The sequence below is a fragment of the Bubalus bubalis genome, chromosome 23, assembly GCF_019923935.1.
Source record: "Bubalus bubalis isolate 160015118507 breed Murrah chromosome 23, NDDB_SH_1, whole genome shotgun sequence".
Taxonomy (NCBI): Eukaryota; Metazoa; Chordata; class Mammalia; order Artiodactyla; family Bovidae; genus Bubalus; species Bubalus bubalis.
In genome coordinates this window covers 268,246-285,558 of record NC_059179.1, presented here as the reverse complement: position 1 = coordinate 285,558, position 17,313 = coordinate 268,246, and the positions used below count along the sequence as shown (strand labels likewise).

Here is a 17,313-nt window from a genome sequence, read left to right as displayed (position 1 = left end):
ATGCTTACTCCTTGGAAGGAAAGTTATGACCAACCTAGATAACATATTGAAAAGCAGAGACATTAATTTGCCAACAAAGGCCCGTCTAGTCAAGGCTATGGTTTTTCCAGTGGTCATGTATGGATGTCAGAGTTGGACTGTGAAGAAAGCTGAGCACTGAAGAATTGATGCTTTTGAACTGTGGTGTTGGATAAGACTCTTAAGAGTCCCTTGGACTGCAAGGACATCTAATCAGTCCATTCTAAAGGAGATCAGTCCTGGGTGTTCATTGGAAGGACTGATGCTGAAGCTGAAATGCCAATACTTTGGCCACCTCATGCAAAGAATTGACTCATTGGAGAAGACCCTGATGCTGGGAGGGATTGGGGGCAGGAGGAGAAGGGGACGACAGAGGATGAGATGGCTGGATGTCATCACCTACCCAATGGACATGAGTTTGAGTGAACTTCGGGAGTTGGTGATGGACAGGGAGGCCTGGCGCACTGTGATTCATGGGGTCGCAAATAGTCAGACACGACTGAGCGACTGAACTGAACTGATGAACCAATACTGAAGAAGGTTATCCCATAACAAAGACAAAAATTTAGTTCAGCATAGAGTAGATCTTTTATGCAAAAGTACAAAAATTAGAACACAAACTTTAGATAAGAAATATTTTCATTTTTCAGACAGATAAGGAAATGTATCTTGTTTGATCAAAAAGCAGATAGGAATCAAGATCCCAATAAAATATAAAAATATAACTCAAAGCTTCCATGGGAGACTCTCAAGAAATTCACCTTTTTCCCCTCTGGCTTTATTGTGACATAATTGATAGTTAATATGGTGTAAATTTAAAGTCTATAACATGTTGATTTGATGCATTTATGTAGTTCAATATGGCTACAATTTAGCACTAGCTAACATTTTCACATTATATGATTATCATTCTTTTTTCTGAGGTGAGAATATTTAAGGCCCACTCTCTTAGCAACTTTCAAGTATATAATATTGTTAAAGACAATTCAAAAAATGTATTTGGTTCAGAGAATACTTTGGCCACCTGATGCAAAGAACTGACTCATTGGGAAAGACCCTCCTGCTGGGAAAGATTGAAGGCAGGAAGAGAAGGAGACGGCAGAGCATGAGGTGGTTGGATGGCATCACTGGCTTGATAGACATGAGTTTGAGCAATCTCTGGGAGTTGGTGATGGACAGGGAAGCTTGGCATGCTGCAGCACATGGAGTAGCAAAGAGTCAGACAACTTACAAAGAAACGGTCTGATTTAGATGAATAAGATATTGTGAGTTACTGAATTTCTAAATGTGCTGAGTCTAAAGAATGTCTAGGGCTCATATATAAAAGCAACTTCACTGATGAGAACAGAGTAGGATCCTAAAATCTTCCATGTGATAAGGGAGCATCTGAATTAGTTCAGATGAATGATGAATTCAAATTATTTTACTACACTGATCCTCCTAGAAACCACCATAAGTTTAATTTTAATACATGCCTTAGAGAAATATAGTGAATAAAAATTAGAAGAGTTTTATGTGCTTACATAAAACCACATGTACATGCACAAACACATGTAAACACTCGGAAATTTATTCTAATAGTTGGGAATAACAATAACCATTTGAATCCTTTTGTATATGCTATTCTTCCTCACTTGACTCTCTTTATTTGCCCTTACAGTGTCCTAACTCATTCTAAGGCATGGTACTATTTACCTATTTATATTTGTAATTCACCTCTTCCCCTCAGGAAAAGCAGATATTTTCCCCCTTTGTGTGCTAATGTATGTATAGCACATAGAAGTATGGCTAGCCCTTAGAAGGCAATTTCTGAATATGTGTTGAACATTTCCATACATTTTATCCTTTTTAGAAACACACAGAGAGCAGTTTGAAGCCCATCACCTAAATTATAGGATTCATATTGTACAGAAGCCTTAAGAGAAAAAAAAAAAAATTGCATAGCCTTTTCCACGTCCTTTGTAGGGCATGTTTTACATCTTTGTTCCTCAAAGAGTAGATCAAGGGATTTAGCATAGGGATAATGAGAGTGTAAAATAAAGATGCCATTTTATCTGTCAAATGAATGGTTAGACTTTGGCTGCACATACATAAATATTAAAGCCCCATAGAATACTGTGACCACCGTCAGATAAGACCCACAGGTAGAAAAACCCTTGTGCCCGCCTCCAGCAGAGCTCATCCTGAGAATGGATGCAAGGATAAGAAGGTAAGACACAAGAACTATCAGAAGAGAGAAAACCAAATTAAAACCTGAATATTTTAATATTCAGATAGAATAATCTGCTGAGATAAGAATAATCAGTCCAATTTAATTTGCATTTGAGCAGAGCAAAGATAACAAGGGGGGACTGTCACAGTAGAAATGTCTGATGACATTATAGCCACAGAATGATGAGTCAAATATCTTTAGAGCGACAAAAGAGAGTCAAATATTCTATAGAGATATGGCATTGCCACCAGCACCTGACATACCCTTTGCAACATGACCACTGGGTAAAGCAGAGGGTTACAGATGGCCACAGCAGTCATAAGACATTGCTGCCAGAATAAAAAGATCACTAATAATAAACACAAGAAAGAAAGTGAGCTGTGTAGTGCAAAAAAATAGATTTTATTTTGATCTGCCACAAAATTTACTAACATTTTGGGGCCCACAGTTGTTGAATAACCAAGATCAGTGAAAGCCAGGTACCGGGTGGCTGCAACTTGGAGTCCACCTTAGTGAGGATGACCATGCCCAAGTTGCCCACCACGGACATCAAGTAAATGAAGAGGAAGAGCCCAAACAATGGAGCCTGCAGCTCAGGACGGTCTGTGATTCCCATGAGGATGAATTCACTCAGCACTGTTCCATTCTGTGTTTCCATCCAGGTTTATGAGGAAACATATTCTGGGTAGACAAAGCAACAGTCAATAGATTTTGTGTAAAATATCCTCTAAGATGTGTTAGCATGCATAACTGGTAAGTAAGATAAATTTAAGTTTCCAATTTAGAACATTTAAAATTAAATCCATCTGCCACATATTAAAATATACATAAATAGAGACAGTAGGAGATATGGAGGTAGATGAGCTCTTCTCAATTAGAGTGATTTTACTCCCCCAAGAATATTTTTCCACTGTCTGGAGACATTTTGGCTGTCATAATTGAGAGTTGAAATGCTATTGGCTGCTAATGTTTATAGGTTAGTTAAAGTGCTCAATATCTTAACATATCAAATATGCAAACTGTAACAATATTGAGCCAGTAGTCACAATAGTATTGGGTTAACAAGCACTATAGTATAGGTATAGAAACATAGACAATTAGACAGACATATGTAAATATAGATAATAAATCAAAACTTAGAAGTTAAACAATCATAAAACTTTAGGTATTTCATATATATATATATATATATATATATATAGTACTATTCCTTAAAGTTTTATTTTTATTCTTTATAAGATATAATCACATAATGGCATTTTAAAAATATATCAATACTAGGATATAGTTCAGTTCAGTTCAGTTGCTCAGTCATGTCCGACTCTTTGCAATCCCATGGACTGCAGCACGCCAGGCCTCCCTGTCCATCACCAACTCCCGGAGTTTACTCAAACTCATGCCCATTGAGTCGGTGATGCCATCCAACTATCTCATCCTCTGTTGTCCCCTTCTACTCCTGCCTTCAATCTTTCACAGCATCAGGGTTTTTTCAAATGAGTCAGTTCTTTGCATCAGGTGATCAAAGTATTAGCATTTCAGCTTCAACATCAGTCCTTCCAATGAATATTCAGGACTGATTTCCTTTAGGATGGACTGGTTGATCTTGCAGTCCAAGGGATTCTCTCAAGAGTCTTCTCCAACACCACAGTTCAAAAGCATCAATTCTTCAGTGCTCAGCTTTCTTTATAGTCCAACTCTCATATCCATACATGACTACTGAAAAAAACATAAATTTTACTAGATAGACCTTTGTTGGCAAAGTAATTTCTCTGCTTTTTAATATGTCATCTAGGATATAATGCATATGCTAATGATACAATAAATTTTTAAACCACAATTCCCAAAATTCATATAACCCACTACTCAAAACATAATCTATGAAAGATACTTTTTTCCTTCAGATGGGACTGATTAAAACTTAGCAGACCACTTGGCAGATATGAATAAGAAATGCATAATGGACCACAGTGGGAATTAAATTTGTTTACATGGTGAATCATACCAGGACATGCATGACTATGTATCAAACATGTATGTCCATGTATAGGACATATATGTCTATAAATACAGTTTATGCAGTGCTTTCATTTATGGTGAGAAGAGGGCAGCAGAAGATGAGATGGCTAAAGAGCATCACCTACTCAATGAACATGAATTTGAGCAAACTCCAAGAGATAGTGAAGGATAAGGAAGCATGCTACTGGGGTCCAGCCCTGCCTGGATCCAGGGATTCCCTCCGGAGGGTGGTGTTGGCGGTTAAAAGAATAGAAAATAAGGAAAGAATTTTGCAGTTGAGAAAATAGAGGAGAGAAAAGAGGCTGATATTCTTTGGTTTACGCAGAAAGCCAATAAAGCCCTAGCAAGGGACTTGCTCTGTTCACGTAGGCTGCAGGTGCCCTCTTGAATCGCGGAAGATGCCCCACCTTAGGCACCTTCTCAAGTGGGTCTTAGAAGCCCAGGCAGGAAAGTGAACACAGAGGGCCCCTGCACTCCAGGGGATCAGCCTGAAAAGGAAAAGGAAAGAGAAAGAACGACATGGGGAGACCAAGCTTCGGTGAGCAAGGCCCACACTTTATTTTCCAAAGTAGTTTTTATACCTTAAGTTGTGCATAGAGGATAAAGGGGGAAGGGGGAGAGTCATGCAAGGTTAGCAGTCCTTGATCCTTATCAAAGCCAGGCTTTCTTTCTGCAAACTTATCATATGCAAAAGTTTTAGGTGATTTCCATCATCTTCTGGCCAGGAGGCCTGTTAACATTTTATGACCCTTTCTTCAGAAAACATATTTTTCTCTAAAGGTGATTATTCTAAAGTCAGGCGCCATCCTCTGAAAGCATTAGATGAAGTTGCATTCCTATAGGGCAAAAGTGTGGTGGGCTATAACAAGAAAAGAATTAACTCAAGGGCCCAAGGTTACAAACATTAAAGCTACTACTTACATTTCTATACACCAACTATATTAATTAATACACTCCCAGGGACACAGTAGGTAAGGGATATGGAAACTTGGCAGCAAGCATTAGCTCAACAAAGAAATCCTTTACTAGTTCTATTCTAACAATTTTAACTCTCTGAGAAGCTCTGCATTGTTAGAATATCTTAAGCTTTCTGTGTCTCTTGTAGTTGGAAGGCTATAAACAATCACATGTGTAGCTGCAGGAGTCCAAACAAACCTGTCAGGCAAGCTAGAAAGTCATTAGAGGCGTTTGAATTGAAACACGCCTGTTATGCCCAGGAGACTTATTAACTAGAGTTTCAAGTTGATTTTCTTACAGAGAAATGTTGTCGGGGATAGCCACCCCCCCCCCGCCCCCCACCCCATTAATGTTAGAAGAGTTGGTGAAAGTCGTGAAATAGTAAAACAGACAGATTTTGGTTTTGGGGTAGATGCTATGGCAGGTCCAGCGGGGCCCCCTCGAGCTCTGAGTCGCCTTTGGCATATCAGGTCTCTCCGCATGACCTTTGTCATGGGTGGGAACTCCCGTGCTGGCTCCCGACAGGCAGGCAGATTCTTTACCACTCTGCCATCTGAAAAGTCTTCAAAGATGCTAATGGTATTTAATTAGTATGATTTGATATCTGTTTATAGTGTAAGGCAGTAGCAAGAGGAGTATAAGCTATAGAAGAAACATTTAAGTTGGAATCCATTCTGAAAATACTTGGGAAAAAAAAAAAAAAAAAAAGATCAGGGATGGATAGAACACAACTGTGCCCAGACTGACAGCTTTGGGAGGAGTGGGATATTTCAGTCTGGAGTACTCTGGAATATTCTCCATACGCCCCAGTGCCGAGCACCAAGCCTGGCTCAAAGCTGACAGCCAGCCAGTGTGTGTTCATCCAGACTGAAGCACGTGCATGTTTGCATTTGAGCTGCTCTCTTAGCTCATCAAAAGGAGTATCTTAGAGTTTTTCATTTCTGATTCCTCCAGGGGTTCCTATCAGGCTCCCCTGGATTATTGGGAGAAAACTGGATCCTGAAATTAGCCCAGGGGAGTGGGAACTCAGAAGGCCTTGCCTTGAAGTTCAGAATCTTGAAGCAGCCATGCAAGATGTGGCCAGGATGAGCTGCCAGTGCTGCTGGGCTGGTGTGTAGAAGAGGCCCCTTGCCAGCTTATCAATCCCCCTTCCCAGGAGCCTTAGCATCCAGAGCAAGGTGCTGGCTCTGAGGTGCTATGAGCTGCAGGTGCTTCATCCATATTATTGTTTCTAACCCAGTGATGCAGGCTGGGTGTAAGTACAAGGAAAGGAGAAACTTGGGTTCACATGAAATCCACCTGAGCACCCCAGCCTGCTGCTTGCTGCCTGCCTTCCAAGAAGAGATGTGGCAGCTCTGCTACCAAATCTCGGCAAGTTCTCTACATGTGTTTGTGATAGGAGCTTCCTCTCCAGAACACAGATACTGTTGGCTGTTTGTTTTCCTGAGACAATCAACTTGTGTTCTTTCCCAGCAGAGCGCCTACACAGCCCTAGGCTTCTATTTCTCTGGATTGTGGAAACACGACTCTCTTTTTCAGCTCTCCTTGGAAAACTGTTAGGGACCTCCTAGAGAGGAAAGCTATTGCTTGGGATTCTAAGTGGATTCAGGGGAGGAGTAGGGTGGTGTGGGCACAGATGATACACACACCAGTTTCATTAAGTGAGACAAGCAGATTGTCCACAATATCAAACGATATGCCTCTGGAAATCCTAGCTGGCCAGGGTGTGGTTCACAGCTTAAGAAATGGCTTCGTAACTTATTCAAAGTGTGGCAAGTCCTTCAGGATTCTGAGCCTAGTTTTTTCAAGCTACTCAATGACATGGGAAAGGAAGAGGAATGTTCTAATGTGAAAGAAATATAAAAGAGACCTAAGTCACATAATAATAACCTTACATAGTGTCTCAAAGAAGCCTACAGTAAGAAAGAGTGTTTTAGGTATTTGAGGAGCTTTTGGATATATGAGAACAAAGAGGAATTTGTCTGTATCTGTTAGGTTATCCGATTTTTTGGTATACAGTTGTTCATCGAAGTCTCTAACAATCCTTTGTTCTTGTATCCTATCATTTGCAATGTCTTCTCCTTCATTTAGAATTTTATTTCAGTCCTTTTTTTTTCTTGATGAGTCTAGCTAAAGATTTGTTTATATTTTTAAAAAACAGAGCCTATTAGTTTCATTGATCTTATGTTATTTTTTTAGTTTCTATTTCATTTATTTCCATTTTGTTCTTTTCCTTATATTAATTTTGGGCTTGGTATGTTCTTCTTTTTCTGGTTCCTTATTAGGTTGCTTATCTGAGAGCATTCTTTTTTCTTAATGTACACATTTATTGTTATAAACTTTCCTCTGAGAACTTCTTTTGCTCCATCTGTTAAGTTTTGGTGGTATTCATTTTCTTTTGGAGAAGGCAATGGCACCCCACTCCACTGGCTTGGAAAATCCCATGGATGGAAGAGCCTGGTAGGCTGCAATCCATGGGGTCGCTAAGAGTTGGACACGACAGAGCAACTTCACTTTCACTTTTCACTTTCGTGCATTGGAGAAGGAAATGGCAACCCACTCCAGTGTTCTTGCCTAGAGAATCCCAGGGACAGGGGAGCCTGGTGTGCTGCCGTCTATGGGGTCACACAGAGTTGGACACGACTGAAGTGACTTAGCATTTAGCATTTTCTTTCTCTCTCTTTTTTTTGGGGGTGGGGTGGCTGGGTGACTAATATCTATTGTTTACCTGCTGTGCTATAAAACCCATCATAGTGTCATGCCAAAGGTGCAAGTTTCTTTATCTGACTTTCAGGAATCTAGTAGAAAATTAATGTAAGACATGCTGGAGCAAAACAGGAGCAAAAAGCACTGAAGCTTGCAGAGGCCACTTCCACCTAGTAAAGTCCCCACATGTAAGATTGCCACCCTAGAAATAGAGAGAGCCATGGTGTGCTCTATTTGGGCATCCTGAAATAATCCCAGAGCTGCATGTTACAGAGATTTCCTTCAGTCTCTTCTTCTGTTTGTAACTCAAATGTACAGAATGAAACTAGTTCTTCAGGCAGTATCAAAGCAGCTTTCCTCATGTCACAAAAATTTCCATAAGTTTGAGACTTAAAAGTGCATCCCCAGTGGGGGCTGTGGTGTCAGAGCCCACAGCAGGAGCCCAGGGGAGAGGCTTACAAGCCTCCACTCTCATCCTTGCTCACACACTACACACCTTGTTTAGAACAGGTTACTCTAAATCAGCAGGAAATTCCATGCATGGTTAGATTGCACAATGACCCATTCACTGGGTTGAGCGCTCACAGTGTGGCCACCACTTTTCAGGGTGCAGTGATGTAGCAAGGACTGAGACACCATACTTCCTGTCATTGTGGCATTTATAGTCGAGCAACGTCTGAAGTAACCTCATTTATAAAGAGGCAGAAACCTGGTTTCGGTAGATTTGATTGTCGGAAAAAGAGACAGTACCCTTTACACTTTACTGTTCTTGTATTTGCTTTATTTGTGTTTTTGCATCAATTTGTCCTCCTAGGACTCCATCTCAGACCAGTTATGTAGTAGTCTAAGAAACTAGCAGAAGTTCACAAGTTGGCTCCAATACCTTTTATTTTTTTGGTGGGTGAAGCAGCATAATCCACTAAATCCCTCAAGCTTTGGTACTGCTCTGTCATCTGGGAGTACTCTAGGAACTGTGAATTAGTGAAAAGTTGACAAATAAACTAGAAATCCCAGTGAGGTTGTTTGGATGTCTGGGTCACATGTGTTCCCAATTCTGTTCTGAGATATTCCATTGACTATCGATGCTGAGACACCATGTCTTATGTTGACCTGGTCCTTGTAAAGCAGGGGAAAGTGAAAGTGAAGTCACTCAGTCATGTCCGACTCTTCGGGAGCCCATGGATTGTAGTCTACCAGGCTCCTCTGTCCATGTGATTTTTCCAGGCAATAGTACTGGAGTGGATTGCCTTTTCCTTCTCCAGGGGATCTTCCCAACCCAGGGATTGAACCTGTGTCTTTCACGTTGTAGACAGATGCTTTACCGTCTGAGCCACCAGGGAAGTCCTCTTGTAAAGCAGGGGGGTCCTGGTCAAAAATGTGGTCAGCTTTCCACTGCAGAATCATGATATCTCCCTAAGAGGAATATTAACCTTGGTTTCCATCACTCATTGAGAAGACAGAATAGAAAGTTTAAATGCTGGCTCCAGCATTTACTAGCAGTACGACGCTGAGAACTTAAACAAGTTAATATAACCTTTCTAAACTATTGCTTTAGTTCATTATCAATAAATGAGGCTAATAATATTTACCTTGTAGTGCTGCAATGGTTAAATAATAAAGTCCATGGCAGAGGGTTCATATACACTGTGGGCTTCCCTTGTGGCTTAGCTGGTAAGTAATCAGCCTGCAATGAGGGAGACCTGGGTTCAATCCCTGGGTTGGGAAGATCCCCTGGAGAAGGGAAAGGCTACCCACTTCAGTATTCTGGTTTGCTTTACACTTGTACCCCAGGTGTCCCCTCACATGCTTATTCTGGAGTTGGCCATGTCCAGATGAGCCTTGACCAGTGGAGCGTTAGCAAGAGTAATGCAACTGAAAGCCTGGTAAGTCCTTGTACATTGGGCTCTGTTTTCTTGGAATCCATCTGCCATGCTGTGAAGAAGTATAAGCAGCCATGTGGGGAAGCCCACTTGGAGGAGAATGGAGGCCTTAAGCCAACTCCCAACTGGGCCCCCAGCCTGCAGCCAGTACTGATTTCCATCCATCTGTATGAGTCCATTTTAGATCTTCTAGATATCCAACTCAAAGCCAGCAACATTCTTGAAGCCTAGTAACCTTGAAGCCTAGTAACCTTTTGGTCAACCCACAGAGCTGTAAGAAGGAATAAGAAATTGTGAGACGCCATTAGATTTGAAATGATGTGTTCTGCAGCAGTTGATAGCTAAAACAGAACCATGTGGAGTCCTGCCACAACAGGTGGCATTGATTTTGTGTCTGGTGGAAGAGTGGACAAATTTGGAGGAATGACAAAGAGTCTGTTTGGTCCAGGCTGAAACCCAGTGGAGGCTATCTTACTGGAAGCTGCAGGAAAGAGAACTTGAGTTCTATAGCCACAGAACAGTTACCAGAACTATGCTGGTGAAAATATGGGAACTAGAAGAGGTGCCTCATGAAATTAGGGTCTGGCTAAGGATTTTCCTGGACAGGATGTTGAAAGTGTCATCTGCCTCCTTTTAGACACCTGTGGTAAAGTCCAGGAGGAGCTACTTGAGCTAAAGAAGGAAATGTTTAGATTTCGAGCAAATTTAGAAGAACTGAAAAGGCACTAGACCTTGTGGGTTTGATAATAAAATTGCTTTCATCTCTCCAAGGAAAAATTTCTCAAAGTGAAAAATGGCCTTGGTTTGAAGATGAAATCCACAGTTCTGTTAGTAAAACATGACCTCAGGGTCAACGTCTCTGTGAAAACATGAGCAAGATTTAAAGAGTATCGCAGTGATCCTCTCAGCTAAACAAGAAAACTTCTAAGACTCTTAAAGGTACCATGTAAAGCAGAACTACCAGATCATCCAGAGGAATGGGGAGAAATGTTACATTGTTATTAAGTCTTTAAATATATGGGTGGTTTCTTATGCAGCAATAGATCATCCAAACAGGTCACTAATGCTTTTTAGATGCACTTGTATAATGGTAGGATAAAATATTTTTGACTTCACGTTTGACTTTTGCCATATAGTCAGAAAAGGGCTACTTTTGCAAAAATATTCAAAATGTTAATTTTTACCCACATGATTCTGTATTTTTGTCAACATCTTTATTTTCTCTTCTTAAATTGTTAACTGGTCAAGTTGTATATAAGGGCTTCCCTTGTAAGCTCAGTTGGTAAAGGATCTGCCTACACTGCAGGAGATCCGGGTTTGATCCCTAGGTCAGGAAGATATCCTGGAGAAGGAAATGGTAACCCACTCCAGTATTATTGCTTGGAGAATCTCATGGACAGAGGAGCCTGGCAGACTACAGTCCATGGGGTTGCAAGAGTCAGACACGACTTAGTGATTAAACCACCACCTTCACAAGCTGTGTATATTCTCATTTATTATTGGCATGACATATTTCAAGCAGTTCTATGATATTGCTTTCATCAGTTACATGAAATCCTGCACCTTTTGCAATATTTACAATTTCTTTTCACTTTTACTGTCCTTGAATTTATTATCTGCTATAATGTTGGTAGGATGGATACTAATGTCTTGAAAGAATGGGTCTTCAGTTAGACATTAATTTTATAAGTAGTTAGTTTATTAATGAATAATTTTTCTTTAAGAAGCTTTGCTTCTTTTAAACAATGCAGACATTGGATTCTCATATAATGAGAGGCACTCCGGTACCACTCAATTTATAACTGAACAGGCCCTAGGACCAGACAGGGCTTAACATTCTGGTAGAAGCTGAGTTGAAGTATGTGATTCAGGCTCACTGTCTAAGAGGAGCTTATGTTTTGCACCTTGAATCTAAATATTGGTGCAACCCACTCAGGTGTAACTTTGGGGTGCGAGAGAACTAGAGAGAAGTCTGGCCCACTGAGCATGCCATTGTAAAGTGTGGAAGAGTTGGAGAAAAGAAATGAATGCTCTGTGAAGAGACTTTCTGCACAGTGTGCAAAAGGATGCTGACAAGAAAGCTCTCCCCATCCGTGGAATCCTCCAAGGCACCATGAGCCTGCTCCTGGCAAGTGTGACCTGAGGCATGTCCTGAGTGCTGGGCAATACAATCAGTACATCTTCATCTCTTGTGGGAAGATAGAGGAAGGAGTGGGTAAAGAAGTAGTAAAGCAGGAAAAAAGGAGTAAAGAATCTCCTGTCTCTAGATTGCCCGTCATACTTGAGAGAATCCATCCATTAGGTGATGGGAGGCTGGTTGGTCAGAAAGTAGTGAAAAGAGGTAGGTATTGTACTCAGAGGGCTGCTACTGCTACTGCTAAGTCACTTCAGCTGTGTCCGACTCTGTGCGACCCCTGAGACGGCAGCCCACCAGGCTCCCCCGTCCCTGGGATTCTCCAGGCAAGAACACTGGAGTGGGTTGCCATTTCTTTCTCCAATGCATGAAAGTGAAAAGTGAAAGTGAAGCCGCTCAGTTGTGTCTGACTCTGAGCGACCCATGGACTGTAGCCTACCAGGCTCTTCCATCCATGGGATTTTTCAGGCAAGAGTATTGGAGTGGGGTGTCATTGCCTTCTCCGACTCAGAGGGCAGATCCCTCTATATTTCCCTCTCACGTTTCCCCTTTGGAGAGGAGATAAGAGAACTGAGCAAAGGAAGCCACACTTCTGGGCAGCATTGCTTTAGCAACTGTGATAGAAGCTGGTTACAGGAATGAGCTCTCCTCCAAGTGGAAGTTCAGAAGTTATTGCTAAAAAAAAAAAAAAAAAAAAAAAAGCTGTAAGAGTTTTTAAAAGCCCATTTCCCCCAAAGTCTGTTATTAAAAATAGGAGGGAATTGACTCCAGGAAAGGATTGAAGTGGAATGAGAAGCTCTGGAGTGAAGACCTAGAGATTCATGTCAGATTAAGCTGAGATTGAGAAAAGGAGAGAGATCCAAAGGAATGCATTGTATGTCAAGTGGATTTCTTTAAAAGAGTTATTCCAGAAGAGATACCTGCTTTTCTTGCTGAGTGTTAAGCTTAGGCATTTCCACAAAGCACTCCTGTTTGTAAATAAAGAGTAGAACATGTATAGCTATATTATACTATAATTATAATCTACTCCCAAAGCCCACATTTTTTTTAATTTGAACACACAAATTTAATACATGAAAAGATGACATGTAAACTGAATAAACTGTTTCAGTGTTGGATAAACTTTCAGCTGAGGTTGTACATTTATAGATACAGAACATATATATTTGTCCATTCATTTAACACTTATTCAGTGCCTGCTCACTGCTTGTCATTACATATAGTGTTCATATTATTAATGCAAATTTAGAAAGCTTATTTTTAAGAGTCACTGGCAGTAAGTCATAGAATTTTTAAATGGAAAAAAGTCAGTAATGGAAAATTTGGGGAAAAACAGATATTCTTCTGCAATGTACTTTATCTTAGAGGTAGAAGTTGCTGAAATACTGACCACATTATGCCTTTGCAATGAGAGCACAGATAGAAAGGTTACTAGGTGCCGAAGGCAACTGAAAAAAAAAAATCAGGGGGAAAAAAGCATTCTAACTGTGATGCCTTTGGGGTTTTGCTATAAATGAACCTGTTGGACTTTTTCCTGATGCCAGAAAAGGGGCTGCAATCTACTATTATTTATGTTTCAGTTATATTTATTAACCCTGTTATTCCAATGCTTTCATTGTAAACATAAGAATCCCCAAACTGCTTCCAACTTTTCTATTCATTTCTCAACAGTCATCACAGTGTCCCATCAAGCCAAAAATCCTGTGAGATCCTTCCTCCAGAATAAGAGCCTGTTTCTCAGCAAGCTTTCCAACAGGATTGTAGCTCTTCTATGCAGCTGGCCAAAACATCAAACCAGCCAATTGAAAACACACAGTGGTATGTATGCTTGGGTCTTAATGAAATTTCCCATGTGTGCTATTCAGTCAGCTTCATACATTCTCTGGACAGGTACTGAAGAGCTGAGAACTCAGACAAGTGCTCGGAGGTGAGAATTGGCCCAGGATACACAGTGTGTTAATTCACAGTCTAGAGAGTGGACCCAGCTGTGGGTCTTATCTTTAGCAGGAGGGCTCTCCTCTTTTAAGAACTGTGTCCCATTCAGCCTGCCATGGCTTCAACTACCCCCCTCAGAGACTTCATATCCTGTGGGAAAGAACCACTCATTGATAATTCTCAGGGTGAGTCAGAACAGCATTAGAATAATCACACAGATGCCCTCTCTCTACTTCTCAACTGTGGCTTATTTCCATTTGCTTCCAAGGACACTGATGTGAAAGGGAACAGTGTGATATTGATGTCAATGAAACCCACCTTGCTCTCAGTCTGAGGGTTGGTTATGCTCTGAAACATAAAGGGGAACTTGGTTCCTTAGAGACTCATCTGAGCCCCACCATGCTGAATCTTAACCGTGGTCAGTTCCATGGACTTTATTTAAGTGAAGGTGTTTCAGAGGACATTGAACAAGGTTCTCAAGCCATTCTTCCCCAGGTAAAGGCTGTGTCTTCTAAGGCAAGCCTTTCTCTCCCCAACCTGTTGATGGCACCAATTTGACTTTTGGTGGATATTCACCCCAAAAGGAGGGTGCTCTGTTTTATTCACTTCTGTATCCTCAGAGCCTAGAATAGTGCCTGACACATGGCAGTTGAAAGGGAAATGTTGCAAGTTATTTGCTTAAAAGTACATGTGATTGACAATAGTGTCAAGGTGCTCAATCTATGCCTAACCACTTCCATTTGGTTTCTAGAAACTTACACGAGAGGATGGTGGGGATTTAGTTTGATAGACTTAAAATTGCAACAGGAATTCTTAGACCCTCAGCTCAGCTTCTGGAAAAATCAACTAGTCCCCCTGTTTCTGTTTTGCCAACTGTGAAAAGGGGTCTGGCCAAGTCTTCACTGTGACAGATTGAGAAAAAAATGTGAGTGCAGTGTTTAACACCTAACAGAGTGATGAATTCTGGCTAGGTGCTTGTCAACTCCACTCTTAGCTCCTTCTTTTTCTGAAATGCAGACATGGAAACCTATAGAGTGAGATGTCTATCAAGAGTCCATCCCTCTTGTTTCTATCTTCTCCTGATAGAATTATCATGGATTCACACCAGAATGGTTGTTTTGGCTAAATATTGGTCCCCAGATTGGATGGATTGAAGCTATTATAGACAATGCCTTCATGTTCTAAACCTGACTAGTGAACTCTGTATAAGCAGGCAAGGGAAAGGCAATGTATGTGACATGTCAGCAGTCCCATAACTCCCCTGTTATATAACAAGATTCCCACAGAGTTTGAACACAGAATTATCTTTAAGGAAGGCACTGTTCAGGAGACAAGGGACCCCAGGCAAGGATTCTTAACCCCAAGCCCCATTCCCAGAACCCTTAACTGCCTGTAATTATGTGACTGTGGCAAGGCATTTAACCCTTGGGACTCAGCTTCTTTGTCTGTGAAATAATACTGGTTTCCTGCCTCCCAAGGGGACAGAAGGAAGACTAGTTTAATATTTACGTAGCACATTGAGAACCTCCAAGAAAGGCACCATACAACTGGAAAATATGATATAATGGGAAGAATGTCTTTTAAGTTGTTGGTCTCTGCTGAGCCTTTCCACATGTCTCTGGTCAGCTCTGTTCCACATGTACAATATTAAAATGACAGATGAAGGGGTGTGATTGGATAGTGTGCTAGTCAGGCATTGTCAGAAAAACAGATGAAGATATATATATATATATATATATATATAATATCACCAATATGATATGTATATGGAAAAGGTCAGTTTTCATTCCAACCCCAAAGAAAGGCAATGCCAAAGAATGCTCAAACTACCACACGATTGCACTCATCTCACACTCTAGTAAAGTAATGATCAAAATTCTCCAAGCCAGGCTTCAGCAATATGTGAACCGTGAACTTCCTAATGTTCAAGCTGGTTTTAGAAAAGGCAGAGGAACCAGAGATCAAATTGTCAACATCCACTGGATCATAGAAAAAGCAAGAGAGTTCCAGAAAAACATCTATTTCTGTTTTTTGACTATGCCAAAGCCTTTGACTGTGTGTATCACAATAAACTGTGGAAAATTATGCAAGAGATGGGAATACCAGACCACTTGATCTGCCTCTTGAGAAATTTGTATGCAGGTCAGGAAGCAACAATTAGAACTGGACATGGAACAACAGATTGGTTCCAAATAGGAAAAGGACTACGTCAAGGCTGTATATTGTCACCCTGTTTATTTAACTTATATGCAGAGTACATCATGAGAAATGCTGGACTGGAAGAAACACAAGCTGGAATCAAGATTGACAGGAGAAATATCAATAACCTCAGATATGCAGATGACACCACCTTTATGGCAGAAAGTGAAGAGGAACTAAAAAGCCTCTTGATGAAAATGAAAGTGGAGAGTGAAAAAGTTGGCTTAAAGTTCAACATTCAGAAAACAAAGATCATGGCATCCGGTCCCACCACTTCCCGGGAAATAGATGGGGAAACGGTGGAAACAGAGTCAGACTTTATTTTTCTGGGCTCTAAAATAACTGCAGATGGTGACTGAAGCCATGAAATTAAAAGACGCTTACTCCTTGTAAGAAAAGTTATGACCAACCTACATAGCATATTCAAAAGCAGAGACATTACTTTGCCAACAAAGGTTCATCTAGTCAAGGCTATGGTTTTTCTGTGGTCATGTATGGATGTGAGAGTTGGACTGTGAAGAAGGCTGAGTGCTGAAGAAATGATGCTTTTGAACTGTGGTGTTGGAGAAGACTCTTGAGAGTCCCTTGGACTGCAAGGAGATCCAACCAGTCCATTCTGAAGGAGATCAGACCTGGGATTTCTTTGGAAGGAATGATGCTAAAGTTGAAACTCCAGTACATTGGCCACATCATGCAAAGAGTTGACTCATTGGAAAAGACTCTGATGCTGGGAGGGATTGGGAGCAGGAGGAGAAAGGGATGACAGAGGATGAGATGGCTGGATGGCACTTCTGACTCGATGGACGTGAGTCTCAGTGAACTCCGGGAGTTGGTGATGGACAGGGAGGCCTGGCCTGCTGCGATTCATGGGGTCACAAAGAGTCAGACATGACTGAGTGACTGATCTAATCTGATATATAATATATATCAGGACATACATATATTTATGTATACTTAGGATATAGGCATATATTTTTTCATTATGCTTCACATCATTGCACTTTACAGATATGTTATTTGCAAACTGAAGTTTTGTGGTTAAACTTGGTGTTTGCCTGGTGTTGAGCAAGTCGGTTGGTACCATATTCCCACCAGTATTTGCTCACTTTGTGTTTCTGAACTTATCTTACTAAGGTCAGCCTCACTAACCCCAAGGCTTAGGGCTTACTCTGTCAGTAGTCAGGACCTATACCAATGCCTTATTATGGTCCCAAGAGCTACCTGTGGCTCTGATTATGAACTCTTTATTGCAAACT

The 17,313-nt window shown here is 40.9% G+C and overlaps 1 pseudogene; it reads right to left on the bottom strand.

The window, feature by feature from the left end:
* Positions 1-1,902: 1,902 nt before the first annotated feature.
* LOC102389137 lies at positions 1,903-2,888 on the bottom strand (annotated as a pseudogene).
* Between the last annotated feature and the right edge of the window lie 14,425 nt (positions 2,889-17,313).